Source organism: Sciurus carolinensis, chromosome 15 (assembly GCF_902686445.1).
Source record: "Sciurus carolinensis chromosome 15, mSciCar1.2, whole genome shotgun sequence".
NCBI lineage: Eukaryota > Metazoa > Chordata > Mammalia > Rodentia > Sciuridae > Sciurus > Sciurus carolinensis.
This window is the reverse complement of record NC_062227.1, coordinates 62,203,081-62,218,385: the sequence shown is the minus strand read 5'-3', so window position 1 is coordinate 62,218,385 and position 15,305 is coordinate 62,203,081. Positions and strand designations below refer to the sequence as shown.

General features: G+C 39.3%; 1 protein-coding gene across 10 annotated transcripts in view; it reads left to right on the top strand.

Annotated features, from left to right (window-relative positions):
• The window catches only part of Tcf4 (transcription factor 4), a 341,168-nt gene that overhangs the window by 140,959 nt on the left and 184,904 nt on the right, over positions 1 to 15,305 (top strand). The gene's annotated exons all lie outside the window — the stretch shown is intronic.

Genomic DNA, 15,305 nt, shown 5'->3' with positions numbered 1-15,305 from the left:
AATCTGGGCTAATAATTAAAAATTACAAAAATTGCAGTGCAAAAGGAGTTAAATTCAGCCCAACAGGTAATAAGGACCACTAGAATATGGACATAAACTTGGAAAATAATGAGTAGATAAAATGTAATTTATCATAGGGTGAAGAAGGAAAAATAATGATTGTGAGTGTATGTACTGAATGTAGCTTAAGCTATTTATCATTATGTACAAGTGGAAACTTACATAAAACCCTCTTGATTAAGTTTTATCTGAAACAAAGGATCTGATTGGAAGCATAGAGTGGGAGAGTATTTTAAGAGTATGTCGATCATCCTGCTAGAGGCTTTAGCAAGTATGTGGTCAAACTAGACAAGGGACAGAAAGAGGTGGGAAGCTTGATTGGTTATGCAGATTTGGGACAAATGCAAGAGTTTGGGCCTATGGGTTGTGGCACTAGATTTGGTCATCAAATGGTGCTTTTCATAGCAAATGCTCTCTGAGCCATTGATTGAAACACTGAAAAACGCAGGATGTGTAGGCAGAACTGAGAACCACGGCCCTGTGTCTGAAACAAAACGTAAGTCAGCCTTGAGGGTTAGACCCACTAATGCAGAACGAGAAAGAAGGGAGCCTTTGCAGCCAGAGAAGGAAAGGACATATATATCAGAGAGAAAGTCAATAAGCCAATACCGAAAAGTTAGTCTGTGTAAGATTAAATGCACCATAAGAAAATTCCAACTGTCGAGCTAGCAGGATTGGAAACTGAAGAGTACAGAGCAATTATTTATTAAGAAAGAGGCACAGTTGACATCAAGTGTTATAGAGAATGAGACTGGCATGATTACAGGAAGATGTTAAGAATATGAAAAAACATTCCCAAAATTGAGAATGAAAAAAAAAGAACGATTACCTATGAGTTCATGATAAATAATAATGAGCTATCTCTTAAAGCCTCTAAAGAACAGGAGGTCCGAAAAGTGGTTTGTCAAGCTGCAAAGATACAGAAAGGATAATTTATTGACAGACGATGGAGACACTGCTAAAAATAAATGAATTTTTCACTTCAGTGTTCACAAAAGAGGATGGGGTACAGATGCCAGAAACAGAGTTAGATTTCCCAGGGGAGAAACAAGAAATACAAAAGAAATCAGGATCATACTGAAACAGGTGATCAAGGGGTGAGAAGACTGATAAAACCCTAAAGACCTAAAAATCTTCAAGAAGTTAGAGGAACAGAGAACAAGCCAGAAGGAGTTTCTTGGACTGGTTGGGCATATGTTGGTGACTTTGTTTTTACCTAGTTAATTCATCAGGCTAGCTGCTTTGAAATTCACCTTTAATAAGAGAAATAAGTAAGTGTACTTAAAAAATTTTATGAGAAAGGCTTTTGAATAACCATGACATCTTTCCCCACCCCTAAATTCACTGTCTTAATTATACCACTATGTCCAGTCTGTAATATTTGTTAAATGCCTATAAAGTCTTATTATTATTTCCAGGATATTTGCCAACTCATTTATTATTTACTTTTGGATGGATTAGAGTCAGGCAGCCTGCTAGATCCTACAAAAGGTAGACATGTCCTAAGTATCTTTCAAGTTACCCACCTGCAAGTGCTGTGACTGCTGCAAAGGTAGAAGCAAGAGAGTGAGAATGGAACGAAGGAATTCTGGTAGATCTTGGCCTATATTTACTTTGAATATCACTTTTTCAATATTTTTTAGTATTTACTTTGAAATATCGCTATTTCCTTGTGCCCTTATATATCTGGTGAGTGACATTCTTCATGTTTCAGCCATGACCCCTAGATTCCATGGGAAATATGACCACATCTTACAGTTCTTCAGCCTTTTTGTGCACCTGACTTCCCTCTGGACCATTCACACGTACTGATGCCTGGGTCATACCCATGAAGGTTCTGTGTTTGGGGGTCTTGGCTGGAATTCAGGCATCTGTAATTTCAACCTGAATCTCTGGACCTGCACATCCCTTCAAAAGATTATCATTCGAGTTTTCAAAACTGTTAATTTTTCTTGAACCAAGTATTTATTTTTAAATCCTTCTGATTCTTTTTTGCTCAGTAAAAGTGAGTCATCACCCACTTAGCACCTAATTATTTATCATCAAGATATTTTTATGACATAAATTAATAAATTTTTAGGTTTGAAAGTAGATAATATTTTAATAGGTTAAAATTGTGCACATTTCCACTGAGAGAAAGTGGGGACGAATTGATCTCTTTTTAATTTTATTTCTCCATCAAATTGATAGATTTAGTCTTATGGTCCTAAAGGTTTGCTTCTGTAATACTGATAATGAGTGACAGACTTTAATGGTCATAAATTCATTCACAATTAAACACTGTATATATGTGATAGGAGTCATTTTTTCCTGTGTTGAGGGGAAAAACGTTAACAGTTTTACTAATTTACAGGAAAGCCAAGCCAATTTAGAGAAAAGTTAGCACTATAAATATTTCAAAAAGATCATCCATTTATTTTTCGTAATCTACAACTAAAACTGACACGGAAGAGGGAAGCTTTGCCTTTTGCAGAATGGTCGGGGAAGAGCTAAATACAGATGCTGTGGGATTTCAGCCTCAAAATTGGTTGTAGGCAAGTATATTTTTCTCGTGTACTTGGGAGATTTTGTATACTTTCTTATATTATTTCTGCTACACTGTATGACATTTTATATGATAATAGATTTTAAAAAGCCTATCAATGTGTTCTTTTGAAAGTCTACTTCTTCTAGAAAAGCAATACAAACACCAAATTGTGGTAGCTTGATTTCATGAGTTTTGTGCGACTGTTGTGTGATCTGTAAAATGGTGAGATAGATAATAAGAGTAATATGTTTGCTGTTCCAGGTCACCTTTGGATTGGTAGAGCAACTTCTATCTGCTATGGGTCTTTGACATTGTGCATCTCATATTTTAATCACATTGTGGATGCAGAGGTGACCCCAGCTGCTCAGAGCCAGTTTTCTAACTGACTGCTGTGAGGCTTTTAGATCATGTGCCGGCCTTGGTAACCGTCACTAGACCTTCATCTTGAAAATTTCACATATCTTGTATTTTGCTTCTTTTGTGCCTCTATTGACTTCTATATATTTAATTTAATGAAAATACAGAGAGAAGGAAATCCACTTAAGGCTCCTCCTGTATGTTCTGTTTTGTAAAGTGTAGCCTAAAGAGAAAGAAAATACATAAAATTCAGATGTTTTATTTATTTGTTTTTACATGTCATTGTGTATTCCATTTTGACCCCGAAATTATGACAGTCATGCTTTTGTTTAGAATTTTTGGGAAGTTGAAAGCGTAATTATTAGACAGAATTAAAATCATGAGTCATTTCTCAGAATGTCAATAACCATTTTTTCACCCATGAACTTCTTTTTAAATCACAGAATCTTGAATGCTGACATATAGGAAGGTCAATGTTTATGGTCCAAGATACCCTTAACTTGTGGAAAAAGTTCAACAACATATTGCTTCCTTGGATTTTAAATTATGTTGTTTATAAGCTTATTTGACATATCACACAATTAGTATCAGTTGCTCTAGACACACACACACACACACACATACACACATATGCTTTCTGTGGTTCTTTCACATGTTAGTATTCAGTTTTTAAGTCTTTCATTAATTCCATTCCTCAAACATTGAGCTATTGCTTTGAGCCAAGTACTTGCACAGCTTGACCCTGGGGATGCACCTTTATTACCACATACTTGGAGTTACTTTGTGTCTCATGGAAGACAAGAAAATAGTTAGCAGGCCCAGAGAAACAAAAGGTTCCTATGACAGCCCCTTGGAGGGTGGAAAATAGCACAGAGGAAGTTGGAGGAATTGACATTGAAGTTCAGAGCTGAATGATCATGAACCTGTAGACAGGCAAAGAGAGGCACCATGGGGATGGAATGGAGAGGTGTTTGAGGTATGGGGAGCCACGTCTGCAGAGGCTGGAAGTAGTACTGAAATAGGAAGCGCATGAGGCAGGGGCTCTACACTTAACGGAAAGCTGGCTCTTCAATAGTTGTCATTCATTCAGCAAATTTCTAGCTGGAACTTATATGTATCAAGCAGGTGGGATGATTAGGAAACAAAGTAGAAAGTAATACCTGCCCTCATGGGGCTTTCTTCAAGTTGGAGAGGGGCAGATGATAAACATGTTGCTAGTGGTTTTGAAAATGGGCCAGAAGCATGTGTTGCCCAAATGTTATAGGCCTCCGATTTGCCAATGTCATTGAGCCAAATCAAAGACTATTTAATAAAAATGTGTTTGCAGTCATTTCCAGTCCTGAGTTGATGATTGCAGAAAGAATAATTGATAACTTGGAGCATTTACAGGGAAAGTCAGAAGTTATCTCTAATTTGAGTTTGTTGAGCACTCACCCTGTATCAGGTATTAGGATAAGCAACAAACATACCACATTTGAGGGAAAATACTGAAGTTCAGTTCAAATTTACCGGAAAAATTCCTTCCAGGAGTAGAAGGCTAACCTCTAATGTTACAGAGGTCACTTGAGAGGTGAGCAGTATGGAGGAGTTGTCCTGTGTTCTTGGTTTTACAACACATTGCCAGAACCAAAATCCTTCCTTAGAACATTTGAACAATATCATTAAGCAGAAAAAAATTCTCAAAGTTTTACTACGTAAACAAATAAACAATAAATAAGTATTCCACATTGTGATTAAAACTGGATATTAGCTTGTTACTCAAAATTAGTTATTATAAATAAGTAATTTAATAAATACTTGTGGTAGAATTAATAAAGAGTAATGAAGATACTAGAAGTCAGAATGTAGAAGCAGGAGAAACATAGTTGTTCCCAGTGAATGGAGAAAGATTTGTTTGAATTTGTGCTATAATCATAAGAGCATTGAATGAAACTATTCCATGTATGAGTAGTATTTGAAAAAACATTACGCTCTGACAGTCCTGGCCTGATTTGTTTTGTTTCCTGTAGAATAAAAGTTGCAAGTGGGTAGGAATTATGGCTCTAAGTGTTAGCGGGTAAAGGACTGGAAAATGACTCCAGGGTTAGAGCTGAAGAGGAAATGGCTCTGTCAGTGCTATGCACATGGATGACTGGGCACATGGGGACGCCAGCAGAGAGAACAGTGCAGAGGGAAGAGGTCATAAAACCAAGGAGGCTTGCGTGGAACCAAAAATAATATAGCAAAAGCAAAAAGCCTTGGGAACCATGGAGCTGACATGTTTTTCCTTTTTGTTTACTAAAGAAATATCTAAAGTTGAATATACGTTGGGCTTTTTTTGAATAGACCTTACTGTCATCAGGAGCTCACACAATTGGACACGTTGGAAAGACATTCATCTCTCTGGTCTCTTATTCTCTGTCTCCAAAGGCATGCATGCATTTTCAAAACAGCCCTCATCAAGGCCTAGTCTTTATATCTGCAGTACATATACAAAGCTTGCTTGTTCTTGTAAGAGCAGAGTAACTCTGTGCTCCCATCAGCCCTAAATAGTGAATCCAAGCCTGTCAATAATGTGAATTGCTAAGGTCCATAGATGTTTATTGATATTATCCTAATCTGGTAATGACAGCTACTAGTTACCTTGCTCTCACTATGTGCCAAACATTGTGCTATTATTTGCATATTTTATCTTCTGAAACATTTGTTATCCTCATTTTACCCATAAGGGAAGTGATGAACAGAAAGATTAATAAAATAATCCAGACAGAAGTCCCACTCTGGTTAGTGACATTTGTGGAATTTATACACAGATTTGCCAGACTCCAAAGTGTGTATTTTTAACCAGCAAGCTTTATTTCCCTGGTCAGTGCAGGCAGATGGGCAGGTAAAAATTATAAGATACTGTGTAACTTGCAGTGAATGCATATAAGCAGAAAGCAAGGTTTACTGTGCTAATGGCCATCTACTCCCCCCCCCCTTGATTCCATTTTTATATATAGTAACATAATGTTATACACTAGTAATAGTAATTTTTAAAAGGATCTCACAGAAAGAGCTAGGATGTAGCTCAGTGATAGTACACTTGCCTGTTATGCACAAGATGGTTGGTTTGATCCCAAGCATTGAAGGAGAAGAAGGAAGAGGGGGAGGGAGAGGCTGAAATAGACCTCACAGGAAAAATGGTTAAGGATTCTAAAAGTCAAGGGAAAAATTGTCATCATTAGTCTTTACTAAGAGAGAATGAGGCTGGGGAGTATAGACCTGTGGCTTCATTAGTAGAAATGTATGCATCTGGCCAGGACTTATATTTGCCAAGTACACTGCTGGCCTGAAATTAGACTCCTCTGTGGAATTCAGGTCCATGTTCCCAACTAATTTACGATCTTTGACAAATGTGAGCAAAATAGTAGGAAAACACTTAGGAACAATTCTGAGAATCTGAATTAAAGGAGGATCAGAGTAGCGCCTATTCTCCATGGAGAGGAGTGGGTGGACCAGTGGATTTCCCTGGCAGCTTGTTAATCTATGTTCCTTTCTTTGGGAGACCCTGCTTCCACACTCACTCAGATATGAGTTTGCATCCTGGCTCAGCCACTTGACTCGGTGGTCTCCCTGTCGTGTGTGTGTCACAGGGTTGACAAGGCCACCTCCCTAGGTAGTGTGGGGCGTAGTGCCAAGCCCCAGGTTGCCACAGTTTTCTTCATCCCCTGTGCCACATACTTGGCTTAAGAGCAAAAGTAGAGCCAAACTTCTGTCCAATGCGGCAGAGAATTTTGCCATTTGTGAATGAGGAAAGCTTAAATTTCTAAAGGAGTTTTTCCGTTGACTTGCTTTGACTTTATTTCCTCTCATTTCTCTAGTTGCTCCATCTTTGGGTGACCCCTTGACTTTAATTGTTTGTCCATGAGTGATTTTGAATTCCTATTTGTGACACAAAGAAACCAAAGAATTGTTGACTCCTGGGAGACACTACTAGTACTTCCAGTCTAACACTGGATGCCTTGGGCTGCCGGTGGAGGCGACCTTGGCCCAGTCCATCTTTTTCTCCTACCACAATATTCTTTGCCCCAGGTTTTCACTATTCAATCAAAATCCAACACCCCAAAAGGTTTAAGTAGTCCTTAGAGAAGAAGGAAGGTGGTAACAAAGTGAATCCGGGTTCTAGAATTTTGGAAGGGATATCAGCCTTCTCAAATGTGTTGCCTGATTTGAGTTAGTTGATCCCATAGTAGCCACTAAACTCCAGCTAGTGTCTATGTCCCCCATGTCTTAGAAGAAAATATCCACCTGCTTCATTCTTTGGATTGAGCTCTTCATTTCACATTCTAGTTTATTTAACTTACCTGTCCTGGGAACTGTCCCCATAACTGTTTTCTTTCATCTTCTCTTTCTCTGCTGACTCCTCTTCCTTTTGCTTAAAAATGTGCTAATGGATTCCCTGCTCTCTGGTACTGATTGTCAAAGTGTGATTCATAGATCACTAACTGTAAGTCCCTTGGGGTGATGTGAAGGTTGGGACCCAAGTCAGGCCCCAGCCAGCACCTCTGTAGAGTGGAGTCCCAACGGCCTTCCCAGTGCTTGCTGGGTTGGAACTTAAGTTGGAACTTCACAACTTAAGTCTGTGAAGTTTTTCTAACTCAGTTCTTCTCTCCTACAACCCGTCTCCAGTGTTCCTCCTGCTCCTCCCTCTACTCTTTCCTGTGCTGTTCTCCTCCTATAACTGTGCAAGTGTGGATGCAGGAGGAGCTCAGAGTTTGGCAGTAGAGGCGGTAGAGTTGGGGTGGATCTCCAACTTTGTTGCTTAGTTGCTGTGTAATGTCGGACCACTCCTTTATCTTCAGGAGGAGAGGATTGTGTGGCTAGCAAGTGTCCTTTTTGAATTGGGAGCCCAGACGTTAAGTATTTATAAGTCCCAGTTTGCTCTTGGAAAAATTGGAAACTATGCCCTTCACCAGGGAGTGGCCTCCAGGTAAGAGTCAAAAGGTGAACTGCCCCTTGCCCATTATACCTCTCCTACCTTCTCCCAATTCCTTCTGACACCACATCAGGGTGGGTTTGGCATGGTGAGTGCTGAAAGAGAGACATCCTCTCCAGTGAGCCAGAACATGAAACAGGATCTGTCTGTGATGGATAGAGATAAGGACGTCTGATTCACTTTTCTATCTGCCAGAAAAATATTTTTTCTCTGACAGCTGGAGACATCAAAGGCCTAAAACTGTGGATATGGGGGATGAATGTTCTAGTGTTAATATTATATAAAAATATGCCATTTAACAATTAAGGTCAACTTGTCTAGCTCCCTCTGTCTGGGAAAAAGAGGGAGCAACCACGGACAGAGAGGAAATCCAGCTGCAGAGATCTTCACTGAGGAGACAGCCAGCCAGTACCTGCCTGTGGACAGCTGAGCTGGCTGACCTTTAATAGTGATAGATCATGTCAAGATCCAAAGAGTTGGGGCTGGGGAGATAGCTCAGTTGGTAGAGTGCTTGCCTTGTAAGCACAAGGCCCTGGGTTCGATCCCCAGCACCCCCCCCCCCCAAAAAAAAATCCAAAGAGTGGCATCTGCAGCGTTTGGAGGTGGGAGGACCTAATGATGGAGCTAGCCAAAGGAATGGGGACTTCAGGAGTTGTGATAAAAAAGGTGGAAGCTCTTCTGAAGCGGAGAAGTCTTTGAAACTCAGGCTCCTGGTGTTTCACAGGGCCTGGGGCTCCATTCAGATACATTCAGCCTGTACGTGAGATCATGTTCTCTTGACCATCTCTGCTAAGAATGTCTTTTACCTATATGACTTCCTTGGGCTAATTAGGGATCTTGTTTCTGTTTTATACTATAGAAATATCTTCTCATGTAAAAAGTTTGCATCATTGTAGCTTTTCATTGATAAAATATATTTAATATCTTTGTTTTTAGTTTTCATTTAGTTTTTACTTTTTGGATGTTTATTTTCTGTAAGGTTTCTCCTTTATCGTTGTCTTACTTTGATTCACTGACAGGGTGCTATATATTTTCCCCTTCTTTACCTGAGTTATCATGTTACTGATTCACCAAATCTCCATTATGAATCAGGAGACTCATGGAGCAACAACCCCTTATATAGATCATAAGGCTCAAACTAAGGGAACAGGATTGTTTCCCAACACCAAGTGGTGTTCACCCTTTCGATTCTGAGTCATGTAGCCTGAATGCCATGGTATGTGATAATATGGAGGGAATTTCTTGGGAGCTTTCCTGTTCTTAAAAATGAAGATCAGAGCTGGAGTGTTCAGAGCTCAGTGGTAGAGCTCTTGCTTAGCATGCACTAAGGTCTGGATCTCAGTAGCACTTAAATTTGTTTTAAAAGATTTTAAATTAAAACATTGAAAAATAAAGATAATGACATCTACCTCAGAGCATGGAATGAGGATTAAATGAGGTCTATGTATCTAGGACAGGCACTTGGTGTAGGAGATTCTTTTAATATGTGTTGAGTCATTTCTTTTTCAGTTTCTGTAAAACTCCAGGGAGCCTTAGAAAATGTCTGGATTGAAAGGAGGAGGTCATGAGTTTGGTGTTAAGTTTTAGGTACTTTTAACCATTCAGATGAGGATATAAAATAGGCAGTTGGATTTCAGCAGGTGAACTTCAGAAGAGCCCAAATGGAAGGTCTGTGGTTGGAGGTTCTTCATCCTCTGGATGCCAGTAGAAGGTGTGAGATTGCTTTGAAGTTGAGTAACAGGTGGACCTCAGTCCTCATGTTTAAAAGATTCTCATGGTCCTGGAATGGCGGGAAAAATGTGCTGTCATAGAAGCTATGCCAGGCTTTTATTTATTTATTTTAAAGAGGAAGGGATGTATCTTTTTTTGGGGGGTGGGCAGGTTTAGGGAATGAAGGGGCTGGGAATGTAGCTCAGTGGTGAAGTGCCTTCCTAGCATGTGCAAGGCGATAGGTTCTGGGCCTAGTATGATAAAGATAAATAAAATGAATCAATCAACAAAAAGAGAACACAACATTGCCTGTTGGTTTTAACCAGTCAGTGTTCACTGATGACATATTTGGAGAGTTTTCTTGTATGGAGTGGGAACACTCCACTCCCTATTCCCCAAAATTGAGTTATTTTGCCTCTGACGTGGCAAGTATTCATTTTATAGGTTTCCAATATGAAATTATGCCTTGTAAGCCCAATATAAAATTATACCTGGTATTTCATAGTTTAGTCTTATAACCATTGATTTACAGAATATTTTGCCCATCCATCCATCCACCCAGCTCCATGCAATATACCAGACACTATTTTAGGCTATATGAATATAGCAGTGATTGAGGTGACTTACTTTCTGCATGAAAATTCCATTATGGTGGAAGACAGATGATAAGGAATAAATAAATAAATATTTATTTATTTATTTCCCTATTTTACACAATAACCACATGATGTAGATGTTATGACTTGTCATATTTTATTATTAAGAAATTGGAGGCATCAAGATAGTAACTTGCCATGGTCATAAATTCATTGGAAGTGGATCTAGGATTCAAATATAGGGGATTTGACTCCCAAATACGTGCTGTTCCTCACAGGAGCCTAGGAATTATTTACTCCAATTCAGATGAGGAAGCTGCCCATCACACACCTAGTTATTGCCAAAACTAAGTGTAGAAGCCATGTGTCCATGTTCCTAGTCCAGTGCTTTCCTTTACATGGTGGCTCTTTTTTAAGGAAGGGACTATGGAGAGAGAAAAAAGATGGGTGAAATAATGAAGGAATGAGAAAGGAGAAGGAGATGTGTGGAAGAGATGGGAAGAATTAAGCCTGTTTGATTTTTTTTTTTTTTTTATTACTGGTATCTTAATTTTCAAGTCCTCCCCATCCCTGTTTTCTCAACAGTGGATGTCCATAAAGCGTATTTTCATGCAAAGTAATAATATTTCATTTGATTGATCAGCAAAATATAATCCAGGAGCTCAGGAGTTCCTAACTTAAATAATTCCCTAATTCAGGAGTCCCTTGCTATTTAAAAGGTAAAGACTCTATTTTGGGAAGAACATTATTGCTGACATTATATTATGAGAACATTGGTTGGGAGACATACAAGAAGCAGCTTTGTTTTCCAGCAACTAAATCTTTGAGACGTGCGTGTGCACGCGCGCGGGTGTGTGTGTGATGTACATAGGATCATGTATTTATTTTGTAAAGTACTGGTAATATTGAATTTGCTTTGTGTGGACTTTGGGAGGAGATGATATTGAAATGTTTTTTTCTGGGTAGGGAAAGTTTTTATACTTGCATGCAGGGCTGTTCTAATATCAAGCACCATATTTAAGCATCACAAATATACACTAAGCAAGGGCCAGATGCACAAGGAATTTAAGCAGAGTTTTTCTAAATGGCAAATAATTAGAGGGGAACAGATGCCTATAGGCAGCAAAGGATGCAATGAGGCACCGGGAATTTGAAAAGGGAGGTGGAAATATACATAGAGTATAGTCGGGCTTGAGGATGGTTCAGCCTAGAGGGTGATCTCTCCCAACTTCTCTGTTTTTGTGGGTTTTGACTTAAATTTTGTTCTCTCTCTACCTACATTCCCCAAAGAAATAGATCATGCTAATCATGCCAAGTGGAACAGATTTTCTTTCAAACCTCAGTTTTGGATGACTCTGCGGTCGCATCTCTTTCTTCTCCCTCCCCAGGGTCTTGTCCTTTCACAGGACTGCTGGGATATGACATTTCATAACAGTGTCACTCCTCATTTATTTATTATTTATACCCCATCTACTTCCAAAAGAGGTTTTAGGTAGCCTACCAATAAAGGACTCTTAACCGATGTCATCTTTTTTTTGATGTGCATTTTAGGATGGATGTGCTCCTCCTTCAGAACAAACGTGTTGTAAAATGGGTTGTGTCCACCTCCGATGTTCTGCATGGTCTTGATATTGGAAAGGAAACGAATCTCCAAGAATAAAGTTGAGATGAGCGTTAGGCATTTCCCATCTTCCCATCGAGTGGTAGTTTAAACAGCAGGGGCGCTGAATAGAGCGATTCAGCAACCCAGCAAAGCTGAGCTGTAGCACCTGATCATTATCGTTCAGGTTTAAGATTTACCTGTTGTGCTCATTGTAACAAAAGAAATGAACTCTCTGTAATTATATGGGAAGGGGGAGGAGATCATGTTTTAGTTCCTTTGATCTTGAGCTAGAATAGGCTCTGCTTTTGGAAATTTAATTTGAACGAATCCAATGTACACATCTGCTTTTTGTACTGCAATTTCTATTGAGCTTGAAAATAGAAATTTATTAATGCAAATGTGTAGAGTCTGTTCTGTTCCTTGAGGGAAAAAAAAAGTACACATTCAAAACATGAGGTGATCCTTTCTGCATGGCTATGGAAGATTTTAATATATTTATTTATTTATTTTCTTACCCCTAGAGTTCAGAGATGGGGTTCTTGTTAACAAGGACTAACCATAAAAATTCTAAGACACATTGGGGAACAGAAAGATTCATGACTACTTAAATGTTTAAAAGTTTCCAAAGGAAAGATTCATTGGTAAAGAAATGAGAAAGAATACTGAATACTGAAGGAAAAAAATGTAAAAAACAAGTGCATCATCAAACCATTTTGAGAACATGTTTGAATTGATGGTAGGGCCCATGCTAAGAGACAAAGCTTTCATTTCAATGAATCCAATCTGCCTAGTGTTCTGTAAAATTGCCTTTGCCTGTAAATGGAACGGCATGCAGATTTTAGGTAGGACACTCCCTCACCAACTTGGCCTGTACTCTCTATTTTTCTACCATAACATGAAACTGCACATAAATGATACTTGACTTAATCCTTAGAGTGGCTGGATTGTATGGTCTATTTTGATTAACTTTTTCTTGTTCTCAGTGTAAATTTTGCAGTAAAGCCTAAAATGTCATGAGCATTTTTTTGGACATAAATCCGTTAAGCTATTTTGCAGTCACATAGTTGTTCTTTGTAGGGTTTGAGTGCTTTCTAAACTCCTTCTCATCTCCAAATGGGCAAAATAAATGATAATTTGTTGAGAGCATGTAATCACCCTTTGGATGAGCAGTCATCCCTTAAAGCTAGGGAGGATACCACTTTTCAATACTTTGAGTAAATAAAACTGAATCCTTATAATATTTGTGCTGTATCAGAAGATCTCAAAAACTTTTTAATAAATCATCTAGGTTTGAGAAGGAATATATGACTGAAGAATTCATTGCATCAATAAAACCAATCTTATTTATTTATTTATTTTTTGATGTGGTGTGATGAGATTTTTTTTTTTTTTCATACATAGTGGATGGGCTACAGTGGTGGGTACTGTTGTTCCATTTTAACTACTTCTTTTCTTTCCTCCCTCCTCCCTTCCTTCCTTCTTTTTCTTTTTGTCTCTCTCCCTCTTTCTTTTTTTTTTCTGTTTTGAAAGGAAAGCTGAAAACCACAGAAAGTTAGGCTGTGAAATAGGATTTCTGAGTTTAAAACCAGAGCGCAGCCTGTCCTGAACTGTTTGTGTTTAAGTTGGTGTTTTAGTTATGTTGCTAGTGTAAACTTATGACCCTTGCAGATGTACAGTCGATCTGGGTTCAGTGATTCCTGGATGAGTTTGTTATATAGGATGCCAGAGGCCATGGAAATGATTTAAAACACAAAATCTTGAGACAAAGTTGGCTTCTTAGAAGCTTTTGGGTAACTAGGATTTCATTTAACCCATGGGGTGGGGGGAACTGGAAAGTGTTACTAACTGCTTCCAGTTAATTAATTTCTAAACATATCAGTCTAATTGTGACTTTGTGGAGTGACACACGTCTTTCTTCCTCACAAGCAAGAAACTCACAAACAAAATTTCTATTTCTAATGGCAGACAGTTGGGGTGCAGCAACCAAGCAGTCACCCTTAAAAATTAATGAGCTTAATGATGGTTAGAGAAGCGATTCTGATGGTGGTTTGGGGGAGGGGCCACGGGGATGGCAGGAGGAAGACTGGACTCCTAAGCGACAATGATGCGAGCCCCTGTCCTTATCTCTCCTCCCCCCCAGCCCCCCCACCCCCAGTCGCCACCCCTTCCATCCTCCTCTCTTCACGGGAGCCACAGCAGATAGAAAGACAGGGCGATTATGAAGACGTCAGTTGGAGCGTAGGCAGGCGAGAGGGGCGCAGCGCCCCAGATGAGGTCCGGGGGGAGCTGAGGAGGGTCACTCATGGACGACCGTGTGTGTGTGTCTGACAGACTGTGAAATGGTGCGTTGTTGCACGGCTGCGCTGCACCTGGGCCCTTCATCTGTGATTGATTGGTTTGGTCATGTGTAATGGTCCCATCTGCTCTGTGTTGTTTTTCTTTTTTTACTTATAAACACCGTTCCCAGCGGCTGAGAGAGGATGAGCTATGTTTTGTCATCTTCACTTACACTTTAGCTCAAAAAAGTGGTCAAGTAGGTAAGCTCTGAAGTCTTCCAAGTAATGTGGTAGGGAAGTAAGGTTCCCCCTTTGCTCTGCTTGTGTGCGTGTGTGAGCGTGTGTGCGTGTGCTTTTGTGCACGCGTGTATGCATGGAGTTTTCATGCTGTCTGTTAATATCTGAATAGTTCATGAACCAAGGAAGACCAAAAATCACAGAAATGATTTGCACAAATCTGTGTATTGTGACTCTTACTGCAGCAAGGAGTTTTTTTTGTAACGGAGCCAATACTTAATTAAAACCGCTGACATCATGGTGTTATAATTAAGCATGGCATTAATTAAGCTGGAATAACGATTTTTTTTTATTAAGAACTGCTTCCATTGTATAAGACCGTTATCGGCTAAAAACAAAATAATTTTAAAGCAGAAATTTATTCCCTTTAACCTAGCCCCTTTCAACTTCCCCAAAGTCCAGCCTCGGGACTGTCGTCATCAGGGCTCTGTGTGTGTGTGTGTGTGTGTGTGTGTGTGTATGTATGTGTGAGTGTGTTTGGTGGTGTTGGGATGGGCGAGAGTGGAAGTGAAATTTGTTTTTTTTCACCCAAAAATGCTGATCGGCTCCTGGCATTCTGATGGCTAATTATGCATCGGAGAGCTTCGACAGCTGCATTCATCATCATAAAATGTAATAATTAATGACATTCCAACAAAGAAAAATATGCAAATGAGGACTCATTAGCATTTTCATATTCAGCTTTGATAATGCTTTTGCTGACAAGGTTGTAATTAATGAAAATTCATGTCGCAGTCAGGAGATTGGATCGGTTTCATTCCGCTCACAATTCCCAAATGCTTGCATTATGGAAAATCGGCGGCTCTGCCAACTTTTCAGGGAAGAAAAAAACACACACACACACTAAAAGCACCAGATGCAAATTAATGGTAGGGAGTCTTTAACTCTTTAAACCACCCCCCTAAATTTCCATCATAGGAAA